Genomic DNA, 12,697 nt, shown 5'->3' on the forward strand with positions numbered 1-12,697 from the left:
GAAAGCTCCTGCAGCTATGTATGCGAAGACTTTGGTAAGTCTGCAGCTGAGTGTGCGGGCCCCTACAGCTGTGTGCGCAGGGTTGGAAGAGTCTGTAATAGAAGATCTAAGAATAATAAAGGCTATTTTGGAGCATTATTTGTGCATCTGTGTGTTATTATTTACTTCTGAAATTAATCTATGTCCACTTTATTTACTACATTTATCATGAAAAGTACATAATAGATGCGCGATAGTGGTAGATCTGTTCAATCATATGATTTTATAAATTTTGAGAACAATCAACAAAGAGTTTGAATCTGTTATCTGTTAGTTATTGTAAATTCCAGGTTTTAAGGGTTAGGGTTCATGAAGGTCACAATAAATCCCTAAAAGTAACAGAAACACACCACATAGTCCTTTGGATGTATAAACCTGGTCCTAGGATCCACCAATATTGCCTCAGGTGAGACTGTAGCCTGTGCTATGCAGGTTTTTGTGGAAAGGGTTGGTAGTGTAGGGTTTTGTTGGTTAGCACAACTAACTCTGAACCTGGGTCCAATCCCCTTTAAGCCAACACCCCATTATATCAAGTTCTTTGTGGGGAAGAGCTCTCGTGCATGTTGAAAAGATCCATGGAATCTATCACCAAGGTGGTGCATTGGTTCCTAATCCAAGAGGGGAAATTCATCATATTTTTTTGTTCTTATAAGACCCCTCACCCACTTCCTTGATTTGTCATAGATAGAGTACTCATGCATGAAGTATGCTATCAAATGACCCAAGGCTTTTCAAAGACACTAAGAAAATGAAATCAGAAGCCTTGGCCTAAATTCCTTCTCAGTATCGAGGCTTACATAGTTCAAAACTTTAAGGAAATTGAGGCAGAAGCCGAAGAGGTAAAGTGGTATCAATTTGTGACTTTGAACCACTGCACCTAAGACCCTGAAAGGGTAGTAGTGACTCACTGCAAAAGGGCCAACTTCAATTAGTCATATCTACAATCCAAGCATGCTCAAAAAGAAAATATAATGAATTGGTACAATGCTACTAGGGAACTCATCCCCAGTGAGCAACAAGAAACAGATGATGAGCTACCTGAACATTATTAGGAAATCGTGAGCCTTCAAGAGAGATCAACTTCTCTAAAGAGGAAGAGAGAAAGATGTTGGATAAAGAATGGAAGGAGCAAGAGGAGATGCATAGGTAGGCCAAGGAGCTCAAGAAGAATCAAGAGCAGGAGGAACAAGAAAAGAAGAAATTAGAATATGAACAAAGGAGGACGTAGAGGAAGAAAAAAGTAGAGAAGAAGAATAGAAACTAAACAAGCAATATGGAGAGGCCCGCAAGAAAGCTCAACATGAATCTGAAAAGCACTATAGTGAGAAAGTTTAGCTACCTCCACTGGATGTTCCCCTGTATACTCCCATCATTGGGGGACACCTTCCTCTCAAGGAACTAGGCATTTCTGAGGAGGCCAAAGACAAAGTGTTGGACCTAACCAAACTCACTTTTGATCAGGTCAATTTCAAGATCATGCAGGAAAGGAGAAAGTGTTATGCCAAGAACCCTACAGAGCCTCTATCTGTGACCACGAAAAAGTAAATTGTCCTAGTTACAACAAATAATCCTGAGATGATCACCTCCATCAGGAACACTTCTATGACCATGACTGAGATGAATGTTGGTAGGATGAGCAAGAAAATTGTAGAAATCCAAAACAAGCTTTAGGCATTTGAGCATGTGGTCGTGAAAGTAGAAGAAGATAAAAGGAGAATGGAAGAAGAAAACGTAGCACTCCACTTGATACACTCTAGCACGAAGGAGTTACCGACTGCAATCAAAGATGAAGTTGAAACCTTTGGGGGAGCCATGGTGATGGTTTATGAGGAGATGTCAAAACTTCATCATATTGTGGCCCCCATTCTAGCCATACAAACTAACACAAAAGAAAGGTCTGCCATGCTAAAGGAGGTCATCACATCTTTGGATAACATTCGCTAGTGGAACACCAAGTATTCATAGGCACCTGTGGTACTCCCAAAGAAATATTGTATCACCGCACAGAATGACAAAGTCCATCTTCACATCAAGATCCAATCACGGGATAAACTAGGCAGATGTAGATAAAGTTATGGCTTCCTACAGGCATCTTTTGAGTGGTTTGGAGTTAGTGATCAAGAGCCATGGGGTTGCTTCTATTGGGGCGGTTTGGAATATAAGGAAGAAAGAGGATGCCTCATAGGAGGTTCATGCATTTGTTGATACCTATAGGCAAGCTGCTGACTTAGACAACTTGCAAGTTACAAAGGAGAACACCACACAATACGTGGTGGAACCAGTGAGAATGTACACAAAGTTGATGACTTTAGTGAATCAGGTTAATGGAAAAAGAAGCACTCTCATCCCAGACACCCTTGAATGTCTCTGTAGAGCCTCATGAATGCTTCATCTTGACACTCTTCTTTACTCATTTTACTTCTCCTTGACCATTATTTTTGACTTGATAGGCATCGAATTGAAGGTTTCTGACATAGGTAAGGTACTAATTATCCTAGTTTTCATATTTCAAAAATGTTCCTTATTATTAAGTTAAATTCTTCTTTGGCTACCAAATTCATGCAATTCTGTAGCTAACATCTGTTTATACAGCCAACTCCATTGCTAAACAAGGTTCGAGGTTTCATTCAAGAAAATAAAGATATGGGTAGAAAGAGATTGATACCCTCAATGATATCCTCCTATTTATCTACACCAAATCATTAGAAGAAATCCTAAATCGTGTGGTCAAAGGAAAAAGTCAACATGTAGCTGGAGCAAGTGAGCAAGTCTCTAAGATGAAAATGCCTCATGATTTTCTTTGCCGAATAGCAAATCGTGAGCGAATCATTGTCTATTAGAAGTTAAGATTAGGAATTTTAGATTGATAGTTTGAATTAGAACTCTCTTAGCCCAAAGTACGCATGAAAACCTCAAATAGTTATTGCATGGATTTTATAAATACCGTAAGGCAGACAAAACAGGGGACAATGGTGAATAAATATTTTGTGACTGTAATCATTTTGAGACTCTGTGTTTTTATTTAATGGAGCACCTTTGAAGACTTGATGTGTAGTTAACAGTTCATTGAAGCTTGAGATCGCCTGCTTGTGGGGGGCCCCTCCAAACGGTGAGGGTATTTAACTTGTAGATTTTCCTTTTTGTTATTATTTTTTGTAGCATTTTCACGTATGTTCATTATCCTCTTATGGTAGGTTTACAACTCTATTTTATAGTTTTTGAACCTGATTTGAATAATCAAAATACCAGTGATTTCCTATTGATTTCTTTGGAATTTCATTAAAAATCATTTCAACTTCATAGCATAAGATGTTTCTCTCATTATATTTGGGTATATATATTTGTTTCAGCTTTATGTTCAGAACACTTTTATTTAAAATTTTTCTTAGTTTAATTTCAGAATAAGAGTGGTTTGTTTGCAGTTATTTCCCTGAACTTCCAATTTTGAAGCAAGTGTGAGTTAATATAGTTTTCATTGTGCAAGTGTGAGATAATATAGTTATCATTCTGTAAGTGTGAGATAATATAGTTTTCATTCTGCAACTGTGATTTAATATATTTTTCATTCTGCAAGTGTAAGTTTATTTTTTCAAGTGTGAAGTCTTTATGGTTTCATTTTTCAAGTAAGAATAAAGCTTTAAATTCACAATCATTGTATTTCCACAAGATAGAAATGTTAATTTGATTCTGAAATAGGAATACAAAACATAAATATACATTTCCAATAACTCAATCAATTAATAAATCCAGCATAATAAAAAGACTTCTAGCATATATTATGCACTGGAACTTCACAAGTTTACCAACTCTGGTCGAGAATTTATGTAATTAATTTAAGAAAATTAAGTTGAAAAACATTTTGGCGTCATTTCTGAGGAACTGTAAATAGAAATGTTTATTTATTTTGGATAATAATAAAAACAAACAAATAAACAACAAAAACAAAAATATAATATGCATAGGGAAAGAGACTATAGGAATAAATTTATAGGTAGAGGAAAGCGTTTAATTCCAACAACGTCACTTACCCCACCACAACCTCATAGTGCCACACCACCCACACAAACTCGAATTCCATCCATAGCAAACAAGCACAAACTCCCTAAGGTATTAAGATCCAAAATCCAACCTAGAGATTCACCAACTTCATCAACAGAAGCCATAATAGAATAGGAAGATCCCATATCCCCAACAACAAGATTAATTTTCCTTTCTTCAACTCGAGAACAAATTCTAGCTCAAGAGCTGGAAGTTCCTACTAAAGAAGAGGAGGAAGAAGCATGTTTTAACAAACCATTGATACAAGAACCAGAGGAACTAGAGGAATTTGAAAACCCAATCTTGGAACCAGAATGCTACAATAGTTCTGAATAATATACAATGGGTGGAGAAGGGGAAGGATAGGTACATAATTTGAATGGTGAAGAACCTAGGACTGGAGGAGGAAGAGGAGGAAATAGGGGAGGTGGAAGAGGTGGAGGAAGATGAAGAGGAAGAGGAGAAGATATAAATCTAGAACCCTTTGCATTCCCTATTCTCGATGAAGATATAACTATTGCAATGAAAAATATCTCACCTTATATCCTTCCAAACTTTCATGGACTAAGGAGTAGAGATTCTAAAACATTTCTCTCTGAATTTTAAGGCTTGTGTAGATCATATGATTATCGACATGATGCTAAAAAGTTGAATTATTCCTAGCAACCTGTTATGAAACCAGCTCAAGAAAAGATAGAAAAGATAGATCAACGCCTTAGAATTCAGCCTCTTCGAGGGGGCAACCTCCTTTACATTACATAAATGAACAATTCTTGGATGATTCAAATGAAAAAACCTCCTTTCTATATATAGGAGTCTAAGGAGTCACAATATAATCCAGCCGACCTAACAATAATAATATAAAGCCAAAAAAATAACAATAGAGGGATTCTATGGGGCACAGTAATAACAATATGGGGGCAATAGGGGCACAACAATATTAATAAGGGGTATAACTACAATAGTAATGGGGTAATCACTAGTATTATAGGGACCCAACATGCCCCTCTCCTTCAAAAAAGTGTTGTCCTCAATGCTTGAGTAGTTCTGGATACTTCTGCATAAAATTCTCATCCTCCCATGTGGAATCTTCAGTGGATAAGTTCTTCCACTTGATAAGATACTCTGAAATTGATCGATTTCGTAGCTGTCGAGTTCTTGTTTCTGTGACTGCTTCCGGTTCCAATATAATTTTTCCTTCCTCGTCAAGTTCTGGCAATATTGTTTGAACTGGGAGCTTGTCGCCTATAACCTTCTTTAAACATGAAACATGGAAAACTGGGTGCAATCGAGAAGCTGCAGGAAGCTCCAATTTGTATGCCATAGTACCAATCTTTTGCAACACCTTGTATGGACCATAATACTTTGGTGATAATTTATTATCCTTCTTAGCTTGCTTGAGGGACATTTGCTTATATGGTTGTAGCCGTAGGAATACCCAATCACCTACATCAAAACTTCTTTCACTGCGATGTTGATCTGCCTGTTGTTTCATTCTATTATGTGCCAACACGAGGTTATCCTTTAAGAGTTGGAGGACTTGTTGTTGATGTTCGATGTGATGTTCCACTGCCTGAACCTTAGAATTTTCTCTTAAATATGATGTGATGGATGGTGGTTGATACCCATAAAGTGCCATAAATGGGGTCATTTTTGTTGCTGTATGGAAGGAAGTGTTATACCACCATTCAGCCAGAGGCAACCATTTGACCCATTGTGTCTGTTTATCAGATACAAAGCAACGAAGATATCCTTCCAAACATTTGTTTACTATCTCAGTTTGCCCATCAGATTGAGGATGATAAGATGAGCTATGAGCTAACTGAGTACCAAGACAAGAAAATAATTTTGTCCAAAAATTTCCAGTGAAAATGGGATCTCTGTCACTTACAATAATCTTTGGGTTTCCATGTAGCTTTTGAATTGTTTCCATAAATGCAGTAGAAACTGTACTGGCTTTAAATGGATGTGATAATGCACAAAAGTGTGCATACTTGGTAAGTCTGTCAACTACCACCATGATGACACTCTTTCCCTCAGACTTGGGTAAACCTGTGATAAAATCCATTGAAACCTCCTCCCAACGTTGGCTTGGAATGGATAAAGGTTGTAATAGACCCGGTGTCTTAATTGTTTCAACTTTATTTTGTTGGCAAACCAAACATTCCGCCACAAACTTTTGAATATCTGATTTAAGGCCATCCCAAAAAAATTCCTTCTTAACCCTGTGGTAAGTTTTTAAAAATCCTGAGTGCCCTCCTAAGGGAGAAGTGTGCAATTCCATAAGAATCTTTTGTTTTAGCTGGGAATTCTTACAGAGGTATAAGCGATCTTTGTACCATAACGAATCATTTTGCCAGCTAAATGTATCAGACGTACTGGAATCTTGTTGTAACTTTCGAATAAGTGCCCACACTTCTTCGTCATTCTTCCATTCCTCCCTTGCTTCGTTTATCCAATCTGGTTGGATAATAGAAATGGCACACAACAATGCTTCCACATCCTCATCCTTTCTTGAGAGTGCATCTGCCACCACATTTTGCTTCCCTTTTTTGTAGATGATTTCAAAGTCATAACCCAACATCTTTGTGACCCACTTTTGTTGCTCTTCAGAGGATAATCTTTGTTCTAAAAAGTATTTAAGGCTATCATGATCCGTTTTTACCTTGAAGTGTCTTCCCATTAGGTAGGGTCGCCATTTCTTAAGTGCATGGAGTATTGCCAACATTTCCTTCTCATAAATAGCTTTCTTAAAAACTTTCCCTTGATTGGACGACTTTCAAAAGCAATGGGTCTTTCATCTTGCATTAGAACAACACCAATTCCATTTCCTGAAGCATCACATTCCACAATAAAGGTTTTTGTGAAGTCCGGTGTAGCTAAGACCGGTGCTTGGCACATTGCCTCTTTAAGATGTTCAAAGGCCTTTGTTGCTTCCAGAGTCCATGAAAATGCATCTTTCTTCAATAATGTTGTTAGAGGTGCTGCTATTCTCCCATAATTCTTAACAAACTTGCGATAATACCCTGTCAACCCAAGAAATCCTCGCAGATGCTTTATGGATGTGGGGATTTTCCATTCCTTAATGGCTTTAATTTTGCTAGGGTCTACCTTAACTCCTTCATGAGATACAATATGACCCAAATATTCCACCTCCTGGACTCCAAAGAAACATTTGGATCTTTTTGCATATAATTGTTTCTCCTCCAATAGTTGTAGCACCTTGTCAACATGTTCAACATGATCCTTCCAAGACTTGCTGTAGATTAGTATATCATCAAAAAATACTAACACAAATTTTCTAAGGAATGGTTTGAAAATTGAATTCATCAAACCTTGAAATGTTGAAGGTGCATTGGTAAGGCCAAAAGGCATGACCAAAAATTCATAATGACCCTCATGAGTTCTAAATGTTGTTTTCGGAATGTCTTCAGTCTTCATTCTGATTTGATGATATCCTGAACGAAGATCCAACTTGGTGAAGTAAATTGATCCATGCAATTCATCCAGTAATTCATCAATGACAGGAATGGGGAACTTATCTTTAATAGTGAGCTTGTTGAGCTCCCTATAATCTAGACACATGCGCCATGATCCATCCTTCTTGTGCACCAATACTACTGGAGCAGAGAAAGAACTTTGACTCGGTTGAATTATACCAGCCTCTAGCATTTCTGCAACCATACGTTCAATTTCACTCTTTTGGACATAGGGATATCTGTACGGCCTGATGTTTGGAGGAACACTTCCTGGAATCAGATGAATAGCATGATCATGATCACGCATAGGTGGGAGACCTTTGGGAGTCTCAAATACCTTGGAATGATTGTCCAGGACTTTTTGGAGATCTGGAGAAATAGATGATTCCGATGTGGAAACATCTAGCGAACATAATTGTGCAATTACACCTCTTTGCTCCTTTTTTAGAAGCTTTGTCATACCATTAGAGCTGATTATCTTTCCTGGTTTCCCTGCAATACCCCTTAATTCAACTTCCTTTCCTTCCGTAGAAAATTTGATGAAAAGTTCTTGAAAATTAAAAGCTATTGTACCCAAGGATTGTAGCCATTGGACTCCTAGTACAACATCAGCACCTCCCATTGGAATGGAAAGCATTGGGCTAGTCAATACATATTCTCCCATGGATAGCTTGATATTATGGCACTTTCCAGAGCAATTTATTGTTCCTCCATTTGCAATCATCACTTGACACTCTGGTGCTGGATATAGGAAGCAATTCAATTCTTTTGCTACCTTACAATGAATAAAATTGTGGGTGCTTCCTGAATCAATCAACACTATTACCTTTTTCTTCTTGATTTGTCCTTCTATCTTGATGGTTTGAGGAGTGGTAATTCCCGCCAATGCATTACAAGATATGGTCGGATTTATTTGTTCTTCATCTAGGCTTTGTTCCTGGATTATATCCTCTTCTTTTGACCTTTCTTGCTCCTTTTCTTCTTCCTCTTCACAATCTATGTAGAATAATTTCTTCTCAGCACACTTATGACCTTTAGTGTATTTGCTATCACAACTGTAACAAAGCCCTTTTGCTCTTTTTTCTTCCAATTGTTGTGGTGTCAACCTTATAGGTTGTGGAAGACTAGGGGCAACAACACTTCCGTCTTTATAGTTGTGAGTGGTATGCTTCCTGGTTGCCATAATTTTTCTTTCCATTTTTCTTGCTAACCTGAATGCCTTCTCTAATGAATCAGGTTCCCAAAGGCAAACATCATGTTGGATATTATCCTTTAAAGACCCTATGAACACATCAATCCTATGCTCCTCTGGAATATCTTTTACCCTTATGTTCAATTTTTGGAACTCCTCAATGTGCTCCATTATTGAACCCTTTTGTTTGAGACTTATCAATTGGCTAAAAAAAGTGTTGCTTTTTGTATCCTCATAATGTGCTATCAATTCTTCCGTAAAAATTGCCCAAGTGATAAATGGTTTACGAGAGCAAAGCCATTGATACCATAAAAACTGATTTGGTTCCAAATATAAAGTTGCCATACGTACCTTTTGTGTGTTTTGCACATTATTGAGATCGAAGAATTGCTCCATCTGTAATATCCATGTGGCAGGATCCTTGCCATCAAACTTCCTCATATCGATTTTTGGAATATGGTGAGTCTTCGATCCAACATTAGCGTCTATGGAATCATGATTAACATTTCTTTTGTTCTCATCATGAGTTTCCTTTACTACCATTTCACCCTTAGGGACCATTTCTTGTAGCAACTTATTCATATTTATCTTCAATTCGTCCATGTCTGTCTTCAAATCTATCTTCAAATCATCCATCTTAGCTTCCACGTCAATCATCTTAGCTTCTACGCCTTTCTTTAAACAGTCCATCTTAGCTTCTACACCTTTCTTTAAACCATCCATCTTAGCTTCTACATCTTTCTTTAAACCATCCATCTTAGATTCTATTCCTTTTTGTGCAAGGGACAGTTGTTGCACTTGGTCTTTTAATTTTGATATATCATGTTGCATTTCTTCCTCTTCTTCATGAGTCATGCTAGAGCTTTCAGGTTCCTTACTAGGTGTTTTCATTTTCTTTCCTCGGGGCATCAGTTATCAATAATAATGCTCTACTATTCCCTTTGAATTCCTTCAAAATAAATTTTCAAACCAAGCTTAAGCAAAAATTTAAGAAAATCTACACACCTTTTTTCACTTTGTAGGAGCTCGATATTGCCTCTGATGTATCTCTGTACTTTCCAATCATCTAGTTCTAAATTTGTGAGCTATAGTAGCCCTCTGTGTCCTCTTTCCAATGCCACAAGTCTGACCCAAATTGGTTTCTCCAAGGAAGATTTATGTGAAATCTCCCATAGTGACTTGCTTATAGACTAGTTCAGTAGAGCGAACTTGTACGATGTGCCACGAGTCACTGTTTCAACCTTTGGATTTGAAACATGCATACAAGAAACTACATTCCATCCTCTTTTTGTACCTTCTTACGAAATTTCAATACGATCCCCAAAGAGAAAGTTATGACGATTTTCCCCAGGTCACCTGTTTTGAATGTAATTCAGGAGTCTGCAAAAAGACCAACTTCCTCAGATCATATCTCCGCAAATATCGCGCAAAAAGCTTTGAAATTTGGACCCAAGATTCAGCGCGATTTCTTCTCAAACAGTTTTCTTTTCGACTTCTGAAACGTCACAAAAAAAAAGTTATAGCGAAAATGCCACGATGACCTGTTTGGAGCAGCGAAACCCTAGAATCCAAAGCTCTGATACCAAATGTTATGAAACCAGCTCAAGAAAAGATAGAAAAGATATATCAACGCCTTAGAATTCAACCTCTTCGAGGGGGCAACCTCCTTTACATTACATAAATGAACAATTCTTGGATGATTCAAATGACAAAACCTCCTTTCTATATATAGGAGTCTAAGGAGTCACAATATAATCCAGCCGACCTAACAATAATAATATAAAGCCACAAAAATAACAATAGAGGGATTCTATGGGGCACAGTAATAACAATATGGGGGCAATAGGGGCACAACAATATTAATAAGGGGTATAACTACAATAGTAATGGGGTGATCACTAGTATTATAGGGACCCAACACAACCCTTAAAGATCCAGCACTAAAATGGTTTATGAGTTTAGGAATAAACTTCATAAGAACATGGGAACAAATGAAAACTACATTCTTAGAGAAATATAATGACTATTGCATGCCCCATAACATTAAGGATGAAGTATTTAAAATGGTATAGAAAGAAGATGAAAATCTTGAAGACATTGTTAAAAGATTTTCTTATAATGTTAAAAGGGAAAAAATGAATAATCTAGATGAGGAAAATTTGAAATCTCTCTTATTAAAATCCTTTAGAGATGGGTGGATTGATTTTCTCAATCGAATGGGTAAGGAAGACATTTTTCAATTTTCACTAGGAGAAATTTGTGAGTTATGCATACACATTTCAAGAGGTAAAGAAAGAACCGGGAAAAATCCAAGAGATCCTCTTTTATCAAGGATTAATAAATATGTAGCTTGGACAGTTAGTCGAGAAGAATTAGGAAATTTGGTTGATAATTTTAAAATAGATATTTTAGGGAGTCTTAGTGAACAAATTGACACCCTTAAAATACAAAACAAGCAAAAAGTTGAAAATGGTGCATTGTCCATTTTTGACCTAAGTGCAGAAAGAAACATGCCTTGAGAGAATGTCCTCTTGATTTAAAGAGTGTAGAAACGTGTGTTATATGTGCGGAAAAGAATGATACAAAATAATGTCCCTAAATACCAAGTCTTAAGGTTGTCTATCAAGAAGAAGGAGTACCAAATCAAGTATATCCTCTTTGTTTTATTACTAAAATACCTTGGCAGAATCTACAACCAAATACAACTCAAGGATTTAACACTCAACCAATTTCACAATCATCACAAAGTAATTGGATTGCCCCAATGCCTTATCAATCTTGGCCATAACCTTGGTCACAAGGATGGAAAAATCCTTATGGAAAGTACCCTCAATATCCTCAATATCCTCAATTTCCACAATTTCAACAATCATGCCCTACTTTTCCTCCACAATATTATCCTCAGTGTTCAACAAAATCAACCTCACAATTTGAATCCACAACTTTGATTACAATTTCCTCAAAGACCAAACCAATTTCCTGCCCAAACACTCCCAAATCCAAATAATAATAAAAATTCATAACCTGTTTACAATATGGAAGGAAAAAAATTTTGAATTTTCATGATAACTCCACTAGATCTAAATAATGTTCAATGTAAGTCTGGTAGAATATTAGAAAAGAAATCCCCATAAGTTTTTACTCAAGAAAGTAAAAAAGAAAAGATCTCAGAAGAAGATAAGTCTCTTAATGAAAAAGAAAAAATGCAAAAACAAGTTACTCCAACACATTAAAATAACTCAACTCCTATTATGGAACAACCTTCAGTATGTGTTTCAAAACCAGATTTTATTGCCTCATTATGAAATGTTAGATGAATTGAAAAATCTTTGCATAAAGATTCCTTTGCTACAAGCCATTAAGGAAATACCAATTTTCACAAAGACAATTAGAGAATTGACATAAAAAGACTAAGAAGAAAAAGAAAAGAAATCAAAAGAATCCAACTACTTGGAAAAATTGCAGATATCATGATGGGTAAGACAATAATTTAGAAATATTTTGATCTAGGAATTCCCATTGTGAAAACACACATCAATGGTGTAGAGATCCCAAATACATTGATTGATCTAGGAGTAGTTATAAACATCATGAGTAAACAAACTATGAATCAATTTAAACTTTCTACTCTTCAATATACACCTACACTATCACAATTGGCAAATAGATCTATAATCAAACCTGATGGTGTATTAGAATATATATATATATATATATATATATATATATATATATATATATATATATATATATATATATATATATATATATATATATATATATATATTCTTGGGAATACCCTATCAATTTTATGATTTTAACACCCAAGAATAACTTAGGAGGACATCCATTGATTCTAGGAAGACCATGGCTAGCTATAGCCGATGCTTTTATAAGTTGTAGATCTGGTGATATGTTCATTTCTAATGGGAGGTCAACAAAGAAATTC

This window comes from Pinus tabuliformis, chromosome 3_2 (assembly GCF_031772625.1).
Source record: "Pinus tabuliformis cultivar Carrire ecotype Pingquan chromosome 3_2, CPIR1, whole genome shotgun sequence".
NCBI lineage: Eukaryota > Viridiplantae > Streptophyta > Pinopsida > Pinales > Pinaceae > Pinus > Pinus tabuliformis.